Genomic DNA, 16,091 nt, shown 5'->3' on the forward strand with positions numbered 1-16,091 from the left:
GACTATGGAAGAGGGTGATCGTTCAGTCGATCAATCTATTGAGGCTGAGGTGCAAGGGGATGCCCCAGGCCTACACAATGTCAGTGGTTCAAGACAGACTACCTGCAGCATCGCGATTTCTGCTCGATTCGCTCAGCAGATGGCTGCAATGTTCCAACAAATGGCTGGTAATGTGCCTACTCAAGTCCCAATACAGACACCAGTGGTACAACCGCAGTCTCCTACTAGGCAGTATGACAAATTGATGAAGTATAGGGCTACAGAGTTCAAGGGGACAGTAGATCCTCTAGAAGCTGAACAGTGGTTAGAGAGGATGGATAGGGTATTCAAGAAACTGCATTGCACAGAGGAGCTCAGATTTGAATACTCTGTATCTTTGCGACAGGGGGATGCTTATGACTAGTGGAAAACCATTCCCCACAGTCTGGTAGAACCTGTAGTGCTAACATGGAATGACTTTCTCAGGGAATTTAGACAAAAGTATGTCCCTGATGCTTATGTAGACCAGAAGCTACAAGAATTCCTAAGTCTGAAATAGGGGAGCAGATCAGTGGCTGAGTATGAAAGAGAATTTTCCCGCTTGGGCCATTATGCAGTAAGTTTACTTGCTACCAGCAGGGAGAGATGCAAGAGGTTTGAAACCGGCTTGAAGCCCAGTATCAGATTACAAGTGGTCGGATTCAAACACACTAACTTCTCTGAACTTGTTTCTCAAGCTCTAGAGTTGGAAAGAATTGAGTTTGAAGCTGCTCCTGAGAAAAAGAAATCAGAGAAGACAGAGAAAGAGGGAAAATCAGTAGAACAGAGCTCCAATGGTCCTACTGGAAAGAGGAAGAACCATGGGGGACATGGCAGAGGTGGCAAGAAGTCTGGTAAGAGAAGATATTCAGGACAGAAGCCTCTTTTATCTGGTCAGCAGAGTACCATAGGTTCCTACCCTCCCCGCCAATGTGAAACTTGTGGAAGAAATCATGGTGGGATATGCTACAAGGCTATTGGAGCATGTTATAACTGTGGAGGCACAGGACACTTTGCCAAGGACTGCACCAGTAGTCGTAGAGTTGGACCACCTCCTACTACTGCAGAAGGGTCAGTTCAGAGCCCTGTCACCAGAACTTCACAACCACCCAGGAGAGGTAGAGGCAGGGGTAGAGGTAGCCCAGCAGGCAGCCAAGGCACAGTGAAACATTCAGAGCAAGACAGTGCTCCAGTCAGAATCTATGCAATGAGACAGAGAGAAGAGGCCGAGACATCTGATGTTGCGGCTGGTACCTTCTTAACTTTTAACCAAGATGTGTTTGTGTTATTTGATCCGAGTTCTACCCATTCTTATGTGAGTGCTAGCATCATTGATTGCATTGCTGTTCCATGTACACAAATGGACTTTGAGGTGCTAGTAACAAGTCCGCTAGGACAGGAGGTCAGGGTTAATAGAATATATAGAGATTGTCCTTTGGTGATCCAAGGACACACTTTTCTGTCTGATTTCATTGAAATGCCCTTCAGAGATTATGATATCATCTTGGGCATGGATTGGTTAGCTAGGCATCATGCCATGATTGGATCAGAGGTCAAGATAGTCACTTTTGGTCTCCTCGATGCTGATGTGGTAATACATGGGGAGAGACAGTTATTGCCATCAAACATCATTTCGGCTGCACTAGCCAGAAAAATGATCAGAAAGGGGTGTGAAGCCTACTTGGCACATGTGGTAGACACCCAAGTGGGGAGTCCAGCATTGAAAGACATCCCTACAGTACATGACTTTCCAGATGTGTTTCCTGATGAATTGCCAGGATTACCTCCGGAAAGAGAAGTGCAGTTTGAAATTAATGTTATGCCTAGTGTGGATCCAATCTCCATAACGCCATACAAAATGGCACCAGCAGAGTTGAAGGAGTTGAAAATACAGTTGCAAGAATTACTTGAAAAGGGCTTCATCCGCCCAAGTGTGTCACCTTGGGGAGCACCAGTGTTGTTTGTTAAGAAGAAGGATGGTACTCTCCGCTTATGTATAGATTACCGGCAGTTGAATAAGGTGACAATAAAGAACAGATATCCATTGCCTCGCATTGATGATCTGTTTGATCAGTTGAAGGGTGCAGCTGTATTCTCCAAAATTGATTTGCGATCTGGTTATTATCAATTCAAGGTGCAAGAGCAGAGTATTCCAAAAACTGCTTTCAGAACTTGGTATGGCCACTATGAGTTTCTAGTAATGCCATTCGGGTTGACAAATGCTCCAGCTGCTTTTGTGGATCAGATGAACACTATCTTCATACCATATCTCGACCAATTTGTGGTGGTGTTTATTGATGACATTTTGATATACTCGAGGAATGCAGAGGAGCATGACAGACATCTGCGGATTGTACTGCAGACTTTAAGGGAGAAACAGCTATATGCCAAATTGTCGAAGTATGAATTTTGGCTGAAAGAAATCTCATTTTTGGGACATGTCGTATCAGCTGAAGGGATCAAGGTAGATTCCAGCAAGATAGAAGCTATCCTTAATTGGAAGCCGCCCAGGAACATCATAGAAATTCGCAGTTTTCTGGGTTTAGCTGCATATTACCGTCGGTTTGTGAAAGGGTTTTCTATGTTATCTTCTCCACTGACCAAGCTGCTTCAGAAAGATGTAAAATTTCAGTGGACAGATAAATGTCAGCAAAGTTTTGATGAGTTGAAGAGGTGTTTGACTGAAGCTCCAGTCCTCACTTTACCTACTCCGGGTAAAGAATATACAGTTTATAGTGATGCTTCTCACAATGGGTTAGGCTGTGTACTGATGCAAGATCGGAATGTCATTGCTTATGCATCACGCTAGCTGAAACCGCATGAGAGGAACTACCCAACACATGATCTGGAGCTAGCAGCTATTGTTTTTTGTGACACCCCTTACCCGTCTACAGTATATCCGAGTAAGATATGTTACACGGTGTACTGGAACACTCTATTTTATCTTAATCATTTTTATTCTTCCTTAATTAATTTTTATCATAGTTTTGAATGTAACTTGTGAAATATAATTCATTTAAGCCATTTATTGAAATTATAATTTATTTGAGGTTCCGAAAATTTTATAGAAAATAAGGCAGAGTACCGGCTAAAAATGGAGAAAACAGTTCTTCGGAACCTGTTAAAAACACTTCCAATAATCATTTCCAACAATCCCAACTTCATTTCATCAACAAAATCTCAATATGTTTTTCAACAACATTTCCATTTCTCAATCTATCATCTCATATGATAATCATGTAAAAGTCATAAATAAATATTCACTTTTTCATTCACAAACACAATATCTACTATTTACATTAATACCAAAATACATTACATAAGTTTCAATTACATATGAGAAAATAAAGGTTAATTACAAAATATCAAAATAAAACCTAGTGTCCTACCAATGCACTGATGACGGTGAGGTGACACGGACACTATGTAGAGCTGCAAAAGGTCTCACCCAGTCTGTGGTCTACTGGGCTCTCGGTCGGTATCTCCAGAACCTACGCGTGGCAAAAGCAACGCGCTAAGCAATAATGCTTAGTGGTGCCAATAATAAAATAAAAAGAAATAACAGAAAATTAAATATGCAATGAATGTATTGATGTATTATTGCAATTAAATTTTCAATGAGTATTTGTAGTCTTATTTATTTTGTACTTGTTATATTCATTATTTCGTAAAATTTATCCACTTTCATTTTTGGTTGCCCAAGTAACCTATACTGGACGACTGGACTGGATAAACGGGTAAACTGGCACTGGGTATCAAGTACCTCGGGCCGTCACACCATCGGTCACATATGTATCTCCAGGCAAATGTAATGCGGCTAATAAGTCAGAATGGCATCAGGCACAAGGCCAAATCTCAACACAAGGTCAGAATGGCTAAAAGCCATGAAATCACAGAATGGCATAATGCCATGTGCAGTACTGCTAACTGAACCCTATTGGCATGCTAAACTATCCAAACCAATCTTGTTAGGTATACTAGGGCATTTGACACTTTTGAATATTTCAATTTTTGAATTTCAAGTTTTGGTGTTACTATTCCCTTCATTAGTCAACAAAAATATTGACTTTTGCATAGAAAATAGGTACATTGGTTTTAGCACTCCCAACATACCACATTTTGCATTCAAAATTTATTGGTATTGGTTAACAATATCATTTCTAAGCTTAAAATTTATGGAGCAGAATTTTCAGTTTTTATACCCAATTTTTACTGTTCCATTAGTTGTTGTTGCTGTGCGAATTTGGGAAAATGATAAACATGAAAGTTGTTCCTTATTTTGTCTAGTTGAATTTATTTTTTTGAATCACTCCATTTAGAGTTTTTTAGCTCAAGTTATGGTCCAAAAACCACAACTGGCCGGATTGAAAAATTTCAGAATTGACCATATCTACAGTGCAGTAAACAGTAAATTCCACTCTCTTGTTGAATAGGTTCTGGTCATAATTTGGGGTAGGTTCCTTCATAAAAGTTGTTGGTCTATATCTCAGCTTGTTGCTGTAAAAAGTTCAGGTCAATTGGGCCATTCTACAATGAGTTATGGCCAAATGAACAATCACTGTTCATTTGGTCATTCTGCAGAAACTGGTTGCAGGACACCCGGATTGGGGCAAGTTTTTGGTACACTTGGTTTAGTCTTATGGGCATGGTTTCTTCACCAAAGTTGTGCAATTATGTGTCTAGTTTCATGTCCAATTGGCCAAACACCAATTGAACCTACACAGCCAAAGTTATGGCTGTCCAAACAGGTTGGACTCACAGCCACACCTATTGCTCTCACTAGGCAGCATACCAAATCAGTTTGTCATACTATAATTCACTCCAAATTATGGTCAACTTACCTCAAATGGTCACAAACTGACCATTTGAATATTCATTCACCATTACATAAGCAAAGTCCAAGTTTCTCTCAAAAACCCTAATTCCCCATTTCAAATTCACACAACATACCTTAGTTAAACACACTAATTCATTATCCATATATATATATATATATATATATACTTTAAACATCATCTCTAGTCCATTCTAAGCCCATCAAAACAATCAACCTTATCCCTTCCTTAGGGCTGCCGAATTCCATGGTGTACATACACATAAGTTTTATTTCATTTAATTTACACTTTCATGCTCATTTTAAGTCCCTAACATGGAATAAGAGAGATATATGCATAAATAAGCACTAACCCTTTTTGAGCAGAATTTTCCCAAGCTTGAACTTCACTTTCTTTCTTTTTCTAGGCTGCCAAACAATTTCCCAAGAGGTATAGATAAGTTTTAATGAAAGATGTCTAGGGTTTATTAGTGAGAATTCATGGGAAATGGAAGTGATGAAAGAAAATTTTTATGGAGGGAGATGGAAGAGAGGGTCACGGCTAGGTGAAGAAGAAGAAACCAGAAATTGGTTTCTTAATTTGTCATTTTTCCCTTTTTAAAGAATTTTAGTTGTGTTGTTAAATGGTAATTAGTGGAGGGCATTTAAATGACATCATAATGATGCATAATTAGGGATTTAAGTCTTTTTTTTTTCTTTCTTTTCTATTCATTTTTAATTTAATTTTTAGCAATATTTATTCATATTTTAGATCATAATAATTATTTACTTAACTAGACAAGTCAGCCAAAAATTGCCTCTGAAGGCGAAATGACCAAAATGCCCCCCGTTTGGCTTAACGGGTCAAAATTGTCTGTACCGATTGAAAAATTTTTCTATGTATTTTCTTGGCATTCTAATGCCATAGGAACCTCAATGACCCTTCTCTGGAGTCCCAAAAATTATTTTATGATTTTTCCCCTGGGTCTAGGGCTCCTAGTTGCAAGAACTGCAACTTCCCACTAGGTTGCCCATCGCTTGGGCACTGGCTCATTTAACTTAGTTGTATTTTATTTCTAAAATTTTTCCTAAATTTTTCTTATTAATATTTGAGTTAATTATGGTTCCTCACTTTAGTTTAAATATTTTTCCGAACGTTCTAGCCGCCCAAATTCGACATCGTCACCTAACAAAGAGAATGTACGGAATTGCTACAGGGAGGGTGTTACAACTCTTCCCCTCTAATTTAAATTTCGTCCTTGAAATTTACCTGATGCAAACAGTTGAGGAAACTGTTGCCTCATTGTCTCTTCACTTTCCCAAGTTGCCTCTTCGGTGTTGTGGTGCCTCCAAAGCACTTTCACCAGTGGAATCTGCTTATTTCTCAACTCTTTCACTTCCTGAGCCAGGATCCGTATGGGTTCTTCTTTATATGTCAAATCCGGTTGTACTTCAATTTCTTCCCTGGAGATGAATGTGAAGGATCTGAGTAGTATCTTCTTAGCATAGATACGTGGAACACATTGTGGATCTTGTCCAGCTCTGGTGGTAAAGCTAGCCAATAGGCCACTGGACCCATACGTTCAATGACTTCATATTGGCCAATGAACCTAGGGCTTAACTTACCTTTTCTTCCAAACCTCAGTACCTTCTTCCACCGTGACACCTTGAGGAACACTTTGTCGCCAACCGCATATTTTATTTCCTTTCTCTTCAAGTCGGCATAGGATTTCTGTCTGTCTGAGGCAACCTTCAGATTGGCTTTGATTAGTTTTACCTTATCTTCAGTCTGTTTCACCAAGTCTGGGCCTACCAGTTTGTCTTCGGCCAATTCAGTCCAGCACACTGGAGTTCTACATTTTCTCCCATACAGTGCTTCATACGGGGATTTGGATACTAGCTTGGTAGCTATTGTTGTATGCAAATTCTACTAGTGGGAGGTATCTATCCCAACTTCCCTCGAACTCAATGACACAACTCCTCAGCATATCCTCAAGGACCTGACATATATTTCATATTATTATTATCATTTTAGTTCAATATTTGTATTAAGTCAATTGGTTTCAATTGTTTACTTGGATTACTCTTTCTGATTGCCCATCCGTCTAAGGATGGAAAGCTGTGCTGAAGTGAAGTTGTGTACCCAAGGATTCATGCAACTTCTTCCAAAATCTCCCTGTAAACCTTGGGTCTCGATCAGATATAATGGAAAGTGGAATTCCATGTAGTGTAACTATCTCACTAATATACAATTCTGCTAACTTCTCCAGTGAGTAGTCAGTCCTAACTGGCAGAAAGTGTGCTGACTTTGTCAATCTATCCACTATCACCCATACTGCATCATGTTTCTTCTGGGTGAGAGGTAGGCCACTTACAAAATCCATGGTGACCCGATCCCATTTCCATTCAGGTATGCATATAGGCTGTAGCAAACCTAATGGAACTTGATGTTCTGCCTTGACTTGCTGACATGTCAAGCATTTAGTCACATAGTCAGCTATGTCCTTCTTCATACCAAGCCACCAATACTGAAGATTTAGATCATGATACATTTTTGTACTTCCTGGGTGCATAGCATACACACTGGTGTGTGCCTCTTTTAGAATACTGGCCTTCAATTCCCCATCATCTTGTGACACCCCTTACCCGTGTACAGTATACCCGATTAAGTAATGCCACACGGTGTACCGGCACATTCTAAAATTCCTCAATTAATTTATACAATGCTTTTGCATATAATCTATGAAATACAATCATATAATTTATGAAATACAATTTATTTAAACCATTTATCAAAAGTATTATTCATTTAAGGTCTCGAAAATTTTAAAGAAAATTCGGCGGAGTACCGACTAAAAATGGAGAAAATCGTTCTTCGGAACCTGTTAAAAACACTTCCAATATTTTTATTCCATCATCTCAAACTCCAATATCCAAAATCTCAACAATATTTCTCAATAGCAAATTCTCAATAATCTTTTCATTTCTCCACATCCATTTCTCATATACAAGCAATAAATACATGCTCAAATTTTGCATTCATTTTCATTATTTACATGGACATCAAAATATATTACATGAGTTCAAATACATATGAGAAAGTAAAAATCTGCTACAAAATATCAAAATGACAAAATGACACCTAGTGCCCTACCAATGCACTGCAGGTAGTGATGTGACACCCCTTACCTGACTACAGTGTAGCCGAGCAAGTTATGCCACTTAGTGTGCCAGAGCACTCTATTTTATCTGATTTCATTACAGTCCTTGATTTATTTATTCAAAAACTTTATTGAAGATTTAGGCTATTTTTACTTTTATCAAAATCTAACTAAATTGGAAATTTCAAAAATTTTAACGATAATCCGACAAAGTGTCATTTGTAATTTGGACTAATGATTCTTACGAACTGCCAAAGACAACTTCAATATATACTCAATTTCTCAAAATTAATAGTCTCAAAATTTTCAAACATAATGTATCTCAATACGATTATCCAGTTTCTCGAAATCTCATTAGATTTTCAATATCTCAATATTCACAAGTATAATCTCATTATAACTCAAATTCAATTCACATACTAAAATACTTACTTTGAATAGCTTCCATAATTCATAGGTTAATTACATGAGTTTATTTTGTACAAGATATACAAATAATTTACAATGTGCTAGGAATGAACAATATACATAACATGTATAAAATGAGCCCTATCTACATGCATTCTTGAGAGGTGACAATCTTGAACTCTTACGACGCTTACGCGATCTGGACTCCAAAAATCTCGATCGGATGATCTCTGGTTTTACCTTGATGCACATGCGAGGAAGCAATTCCATCACGCTAAGCATTTCTGCCTAGTGGTGCAATAATATAACCAGAAATAATATATACAAGTAAAGAAAGAAATAAATGATAATTCAGATACTCAAGAATCAATTTAATTTGGTATGGTATTTCTAGTATCAACGATCTTATATACTAGTTTGTTCCTCTTTGGAAGTGCTTAGTTTATAACTTTTCAGTAATACTAGCAGGTATATAATTTATTCTATCTGTATTGTATTTCAAGTCTGTACGATTCTGCAATTTATATTTTTGTTATATTTCTTTTGCTAATCTCTTTTGCTTATTCATTCAATACTTAATTTAATTGTACTGGATTTTCATTATACTTAACTTAACTTAGCTGCCTGAATTGAATAATACTTTAATTGACTGCCCAAGTAACCTATACTAGACGACTGGACTGGATAACGGGTCGTTGGCACTAGACACCACGGTGCCTCGGGCCGTCATACCATGGGACGCAGAACGTCAACCACGTATGCAGTCAGTATGGCTAAAGAGGCATGATATCACATAATCGGCATAAAAGCCATGAATACGGGCATAAAAGCCATGGATACGGGCATAAAGCCATGAATACAGGCATAAAGCCTTTCCTTTCGCAGTACTGCTAAAACAATACCCTATTGGCATGCCAAACTATCCAAACCAATCTTATTAGGTATACTAGGGCATTTGATATTTTAAAATGTTAATATATTGTGCTTTATGACTTCATTATTTCATGATAAATTTCAATCATAATTCATACATTCATTTGATCATTTATATGATCACAATTCACATCAATTATTCTTTTATACCATTGTACTCAAAATACTTCTCCTCTTTACAATAATGAGAACTAATGTCTCATTCATACATTAATATGGTTAATTTATTCATTCATATTTTATTCATATTGATCACAATTCTAAACAATGGTTCACATGTACCATTGTATTCAAAACATTTTTCCTTTTCTCATTTATACATTCAAGAATCTATTTATGTAATTACAAATTTTATATTTCAAGTTGAGTTATTAATATTTTATGAATTCCATTTGTGATGGGCATATATGCCCTAACTATCTATTCACATCAATTAGGTGACTTATTTTTCATGTTTCAAATAATCCATAAACATTTCATGGATTTCAAATTTATGGCCTTAATTCCTTTTTAACAATTTTGACTAGGATGCATAGTCTACATTTATCATACAATTCTAAGCATTTAAGCTTAGAATTGGTTCTAGGTTTTCATCTTAATTTACTAATCATTTTTATTACTATTCACCTTACTAGTCAACCAAAATATTGACTTTTTCATACTTAGTGGATATATTAATTCTAATTACACCAAGATTCCACATTTTGAGTTTTACATTTGTTAGTATTAATTGCCAATTGCAATTTAAAGTCCCCTAGATGCATTTCTAATTTCAAATTTTGAATTTCAAGTTTTGGTGTCACTATTCATTTCATTAGTCAACTAAAATGTTGACTTTTGCATAAACAATAGGTAGATTGGTTTTAATACTCCCAACATACCACATTTTGTATTCAAAACTTGTTGGTTTTGGTCACTTTCTCAAAGCTTAGGTCATTTTGGCAAAATTGCCAATTTTTGGTTTTGGTGTGACTATTCACCTCATTGGTCAACAAAAATGTTGACTTTTGGATAGAAAATAGGGGTATTGGTCTTAACACCTCAAACATACCACATTTTGTATTTCAAACTTGTTGGTATTGGTTGCCAATACCATTTTTAAGCTTAATGCTAATTGAGCAAAATTTTTGGTTTTCATGCTTCATATTTACTGTTCCATTTGTTATTTTTACAGTGGGAATTTGAGGAAATGGTAAACATGAAAGTTGTTCCTTATTTTGTCTAGTTGAATTTCCTTTTTTGAATCACTCCATTTGGAGTTTGTAGCTCAAGTTATGGCCAAAATAAGTTTACTGTTCACGTGCACTGTTCATGTTGAGATTTTGGGTCTGGCAGATTTTTGGTCCAACTTTGGTCAGTAATTTGATCAAGTTAAGTTTATAATTTGGTCTAACTTTCTTCTTATGAAATGTTCTACCATACCTTAGGTTTCCATCGGTTCAAGAATCGCCTAAATCCGAGTTTTCTAGAGAGAGTTATAGTCCTCCAAACATTGCTGCTCAAATGAAAATCTGCAGAGTTGCAGGTTTGAACAGTAACTGTGACTGCCATTTGGGTTAGGTTCTGGTCATAATTTGGGGTAGGTTTCTTCATGAAAGTTTTTTTTCTATGTCTTAACTTGTTGCTGTAAAAATTTCAGGTCAATTGACCATATCTACAGTGAGTTATGGCCAAATGAACAGTTACTGTTCATTTGGTCATTTCTGCAGGGGCTGTTTGCAGGGTATACGGATTGGGGCCGAGTTTTGGTCCACTTGCTTTGGTCTTTTGGGCATAGTTTCTTCAGAAAAAATGTGTCATTATAAGCCTAGTTTCATGTCCAATTGGCCAAACACCAATTGGACCTACACAGCCAAAGTTATGGCAATGCAAGTGGACTGAATTTTCATCCTCTCTTTGCACTAACAAGGCAGCCTACACATTCACTTGGCTATACTATTTTTCAGTCCAATTCATGGTCAACATACCTAAAATGGTCACTAATTGACCCTTATAATGTTCTTTCACAATTCCATAAGCTAAATCCAAGTTTCACTTCTCAAAACCCTAATGTCCAATTTAAATTATCCATAAACCTCAATTAGCACACTAATTCAATATCCATGCATATTCATACCTTAAACATCATTTCTATCCATTCTAAATTCATTAAAACAATCAACCTCATTCTCCTTAGGGCTGCCAAAAATTAAAGAGGCCCTAACACATATAACTTACTTCAAACTCTTACAATTTCTTAACTTAAAATGATGCTTTAACAAGGATTAAAGGAGTGAGAGTGAAAGGATAGCACTAACCTCACTTTAACCTCTTGTAGGGCAGATTTCTTCAAGCTAAAACTTCACTTTCCTTCTTCTTCTTGGCTGCCAAAAGCTTCCCCAAGTGATATGGTCAAGGTTTAATGAAAGGGGTTAGGGTTTAGTAGTGGAAACAAGAGAGAAATGAAGCTTAAAGGAGCTTTAATGGTGGAACATCTTCTCTCTCTCTCTCTCAACGTTTTTTAGGCTGCCCAAGGTTGAAGATGCAGATTGGTTTTTCATATTTTTGGTTTCTTTTATCTCTTTTAATAAGTTTAACAAATTGTGATTGGTGGAGGAAATTTAAATGACATCATATGATGTCATAATTAGCATTTTCTTTCATTTTCTTTTCTTCTCTTCTCTACTCATTTTCAATTTAATTTTTAGTAATATTTATTCATATTTTAGATCATAATAATTATTTACTCAACTGGACAAGTCGGCCAAAAATTACCTCTGAAGGCGAAATGACCAAAATGCCCTCCGTTTGGCTTAACGGGTCAAAATTGTCTGTACCGATTGAAAAATTTTTCTACATATTTTCTTGGCATTCTAATGTCATAGGAACCTCAATGACCCTTCTCTGGAGTTCCAAAAATTATTTTATAATTTTTCCCCCGGGTCTAGGGCTCCTCGTTGCGAGAACCGCAACTTCCCTCTGGTTACCCATCGCTTGGGCACCGGCTCGTTTGACTTGGTTGTATTTTATTTCTAAAATTTTTACTAAATTTTTCTTATTAATATTTGAGTTAATTATGATTCCTGACTTTAGTTTAAATAGTTTTCCAGAAGGTCTAGCTGTCCGGACCGACACTGGTCACCGGAACAGTAGACTGTACAGAGTTGCTACGGGGAGGGTGATACAAGTGAGGTGACACGGACACTGTGTAGATCTACAGGATGAACTCACCCAGTCTGTGGTCTACTGGGCTCACGATCGGGATCTCCAGTACCTACGCGTGGCAAAAGCAACGCGCTAAGCAATAATGCTTAGTGGTGCAATAATAAAATAAAAGGAATAGCAAGAAAATAGATATGTAGTGAATGTATATGTTCCATTTATTTTGAATTTGTATATCATTAACTTTGTACACTTTTATTCATTTGGTTGCCCTAAGTAACCTACACTAGACGACTGGACTGGATAACGGGTAAACTGGCACTGGGTATCTAGTACCTCGGGCCGTCACACCATCGGTCACATATGCATCTCCCGGTGTGCAACAGAACAGCTACCAAGCTGTAAATAATCTCAGGCACAAGGCCAAAGCTCAATACAAGGTCAGAATGGCTAAAAGCCATGAAATCATGGAATGGCATATTGCCATGTGCAGTACTGCTAACTGAACCCTATTGGCATGCCAAACTATCCAAACCAATCATGTTAGGTATACTAGGGCATTTGAAACTTTTAAATTCTTCAATTTGTGAATTTCAAATTTTTGGTGTCACTATTCATCATTGGTCAACAAAAATGTTGACTTTTAGAATAAAAATGTGTACATTAACTTTGGCACTCCCAACATACCACATTTGGTGTTTAAAACTTGTTGGCATTAAGTGTTAATACCATTCCAAAGTGTAACTCAACACAAGCAGAATTTTCAGTTTTGGTGAGTCAACTTCACTGTTCCATTGGACACTGTTACTGTTGGAATTTGAAGAAATGTAAAACATGAAAGTTGTTCCTTATTTTGTCTAGTTGAATTTCCTTTGTTGAATCACTCCATTTGGAGTTTTGTAACTCCAGATATGGCCCAAAAACCCAAGCTGTCCGGATGTGCATTCTGCAGAAAATTACCATATCTACAGTGCATGAACAGTGACTGAAACCACTAGTTTGGATGGGTTCTGGCCATAATTTGGGGTAGGTTTCTTCATGAAAGTTGTTTGTCTATGTCTTAACTTGTTGCTGTAAAAAGTTCAGGCCAATTGACCAAATCTACAGTGAGTTATGGCCAAATGAACAGTTACTGTTCATTTGGTCAATTCTGCAGAATTCAGTGCAGGGTATCCGGATTGGGGCCAAGTTTTGGTCCTCTTGCTTTGGTCTTTTGGGCATGGGTTCTTCAGCAAAAATGTGCCATTATAAGCCTAGTTTCATGTCCAATTGGCCAAACACCAATTGGACTAACACAGCCCAAGTTATGGCAGTGCAAAGGGACTGAATTTTGGTCCTATCTTTCTTGTCCTAGGGCAGTTTATACCTTGACTTTGCCCTATCATTTTTCAGTCCATTTAATGGTTAACTTACCTAAAATGGTCACTAATTGACCATTAAAATGTTCTCTAATAATATCCTAAGCTAAGTCACAATTTCACCTTTCCAAACCCTAATGTCCAAACCAATTACTCATAAACCTTGATTAACATACTTAGTTCAATCTCCATGCATATTAATACCTTAACCATGATTTCCAACCACTCTAAGTTTATTAAACAATCAAACTCAATCTCCCATAGGGCTGCCGAAATTTGAAGGTACCCTTAACACATGTAATTTACTTCAATTTCTTAAAATCTCTTAGCTCAAAATGATGTTTTAACTAAAATTAAAAGAGTGAGAACAAAAGTGTAGCACTAACCTCAACTTTAAGAGTTTCCAAGCTTGCCAACTTTGATTTCTCTTCTCCCTTTTGCTCCCAAACACCTTAGCAAACTTCTAGAATAAATTTTTGTGTTGAGAACTTGAGGAAATATGGTGGGAATTTTTAGGGCTTCATGAGCTTGCTAAGCTCATCAATGGAGGATGGCTAGGGGAGGAGGTTCGGCCAACATGAAGAAAAAGGAAGATGAGCTTATTTTTAGTTTATTTTTGTCCCTTTTATCTCTTATAAATTGACTTGTCAAATTTAAAGTGGTGGGAAGCTTTTTAATTAGGTCATCCTATGTCATAAATCCCATTAATTTCTATTTTCTTTTCTTCTTTTCCTTTCTTCATTCTTTAACTCATTTCTAATTAAATTTTTACTAATATTTATTTATATTTTATGTCATATGATTTATTTACTTAACTGGACAAGTCGGCCAAAAATCGTCTCTGAAGGCGAAATGACCAAAATGCCCTCCGTTTGGCTTAACGGGTCAAAATCGGCTGTACCGATTGAAAAATTTTTCTAGGTATTTTCTTGGCATTCTAATGCCATGGGAACCTCAGTAACCCTTCTCTGGAGTCCCAAAAATTATTTTACAATTTTTCCCCCGGGTCTAGGGTTCCTCGTTGCGAGAACCGCAACTTCCCTCTGGTTACCCATCGCTTGGGCACCGACTCGTTTGACTTGGTTGTATTTTATTTCTAAAATTTTTACTAAATTTTCCTTATTAATATTTGAGTTAATTATGGTTCCTGACTTTAGTTTAAATATTTTTCCGGACATTCTAGCAGTCCGGACCGACAACGGTCACCGGAATAGTAGAATGTACGGAGTGGTTACCGGAAGGTTGTTACAACTCTTCCCCTCTAATTTAAATTTCGTCCTCGAAACTTACCTGATGCAAACAGTTGAGGGAACTGTTGCCTCATCGTTTCTTCACTTTCCCAAGTTGCCTCCTCTGTGTTGTGGTGCCTCCAAAGCACTTTCACCAATGGAATCTGTTTGGTCCTCAACTCTTTCACTTCCCGAGCTAGGATCCGTAGAGGTTCTTCTTCATATGTCAAATCCGGCTGTATTTCAATTTCTTCCCTGGAGATGACATGTGAAGGATCTGAGCGGTATCTCCTGAGCATGGACACGTGGAACACATTGTGGATCTTGTCCAGCTCTGGTGCTAAAGCTAGCCTGTAGGCTACTGGTCCCACACGTTCAATGACTTCATATGGGCCAATAAACCTAGGGCTCAACTTACCTTTTCTTCCAAACCTCAACACTTTCTTCCATGGTGACACCTTGAGGAACACTTTGTCGCCAACCACATATTCTATTTCTTTTCTCTTACGGTGGCATAAGATTTACATGCATGCGAGGCAACTTTCAGATTTGCTTTGATTAGTTTCACTTTCTCCTCAGTCTGTTTCATCAGGTCTGGCCCTACCAGCTTATCTTCGCCCAATTCAGTCCAGCACACTGGAGTTCTACATTTTCTCCCATATAGTGCTTCATATGGGGCCATTTGAATGCTAGCTTGGTAGCTATTGTTGTATGCAAACTCGCCCGATTGGGAGGTATCTATCCCAACTTCCTCAAACTCAATGACACAACTCCTCGGATATCCTCAAGGACTGGATTACTCTTTACGATTGCCCATCCGTCGAGGATGGAAAGTCATCTTTGAAATGGAGTTGTGTACCCAAGGATTCATGCAACTTCTTCCAGAATCTCGATGTAAACCTTGGGTCTCGATCAGATATGATGGAAATTGGAATTCCATGTAGTCTAACTATCTCACTGATATACAATTCTGCTAACTTTTCCAGTGAGTAGTCAGTCCTAACTGGCAGAAAGTGTGCTGACTTTGTCA

This window comes from Hevea brasiliensis, chromosome 1, assembly GCF_030052815.1.
Source record: "Hevea brasiliensis isolate MT/VB/25A 57/8 chromosome 1, ASM3005281v1, whole genome shotgun sequence".
Lineage (NCBI taxonomy): Eukaryota > Viridiplantae > Streptophyta > Magnoliopsida > Malpighiales > Euphorbiaceae > Hevea > Hevea brasiliensis.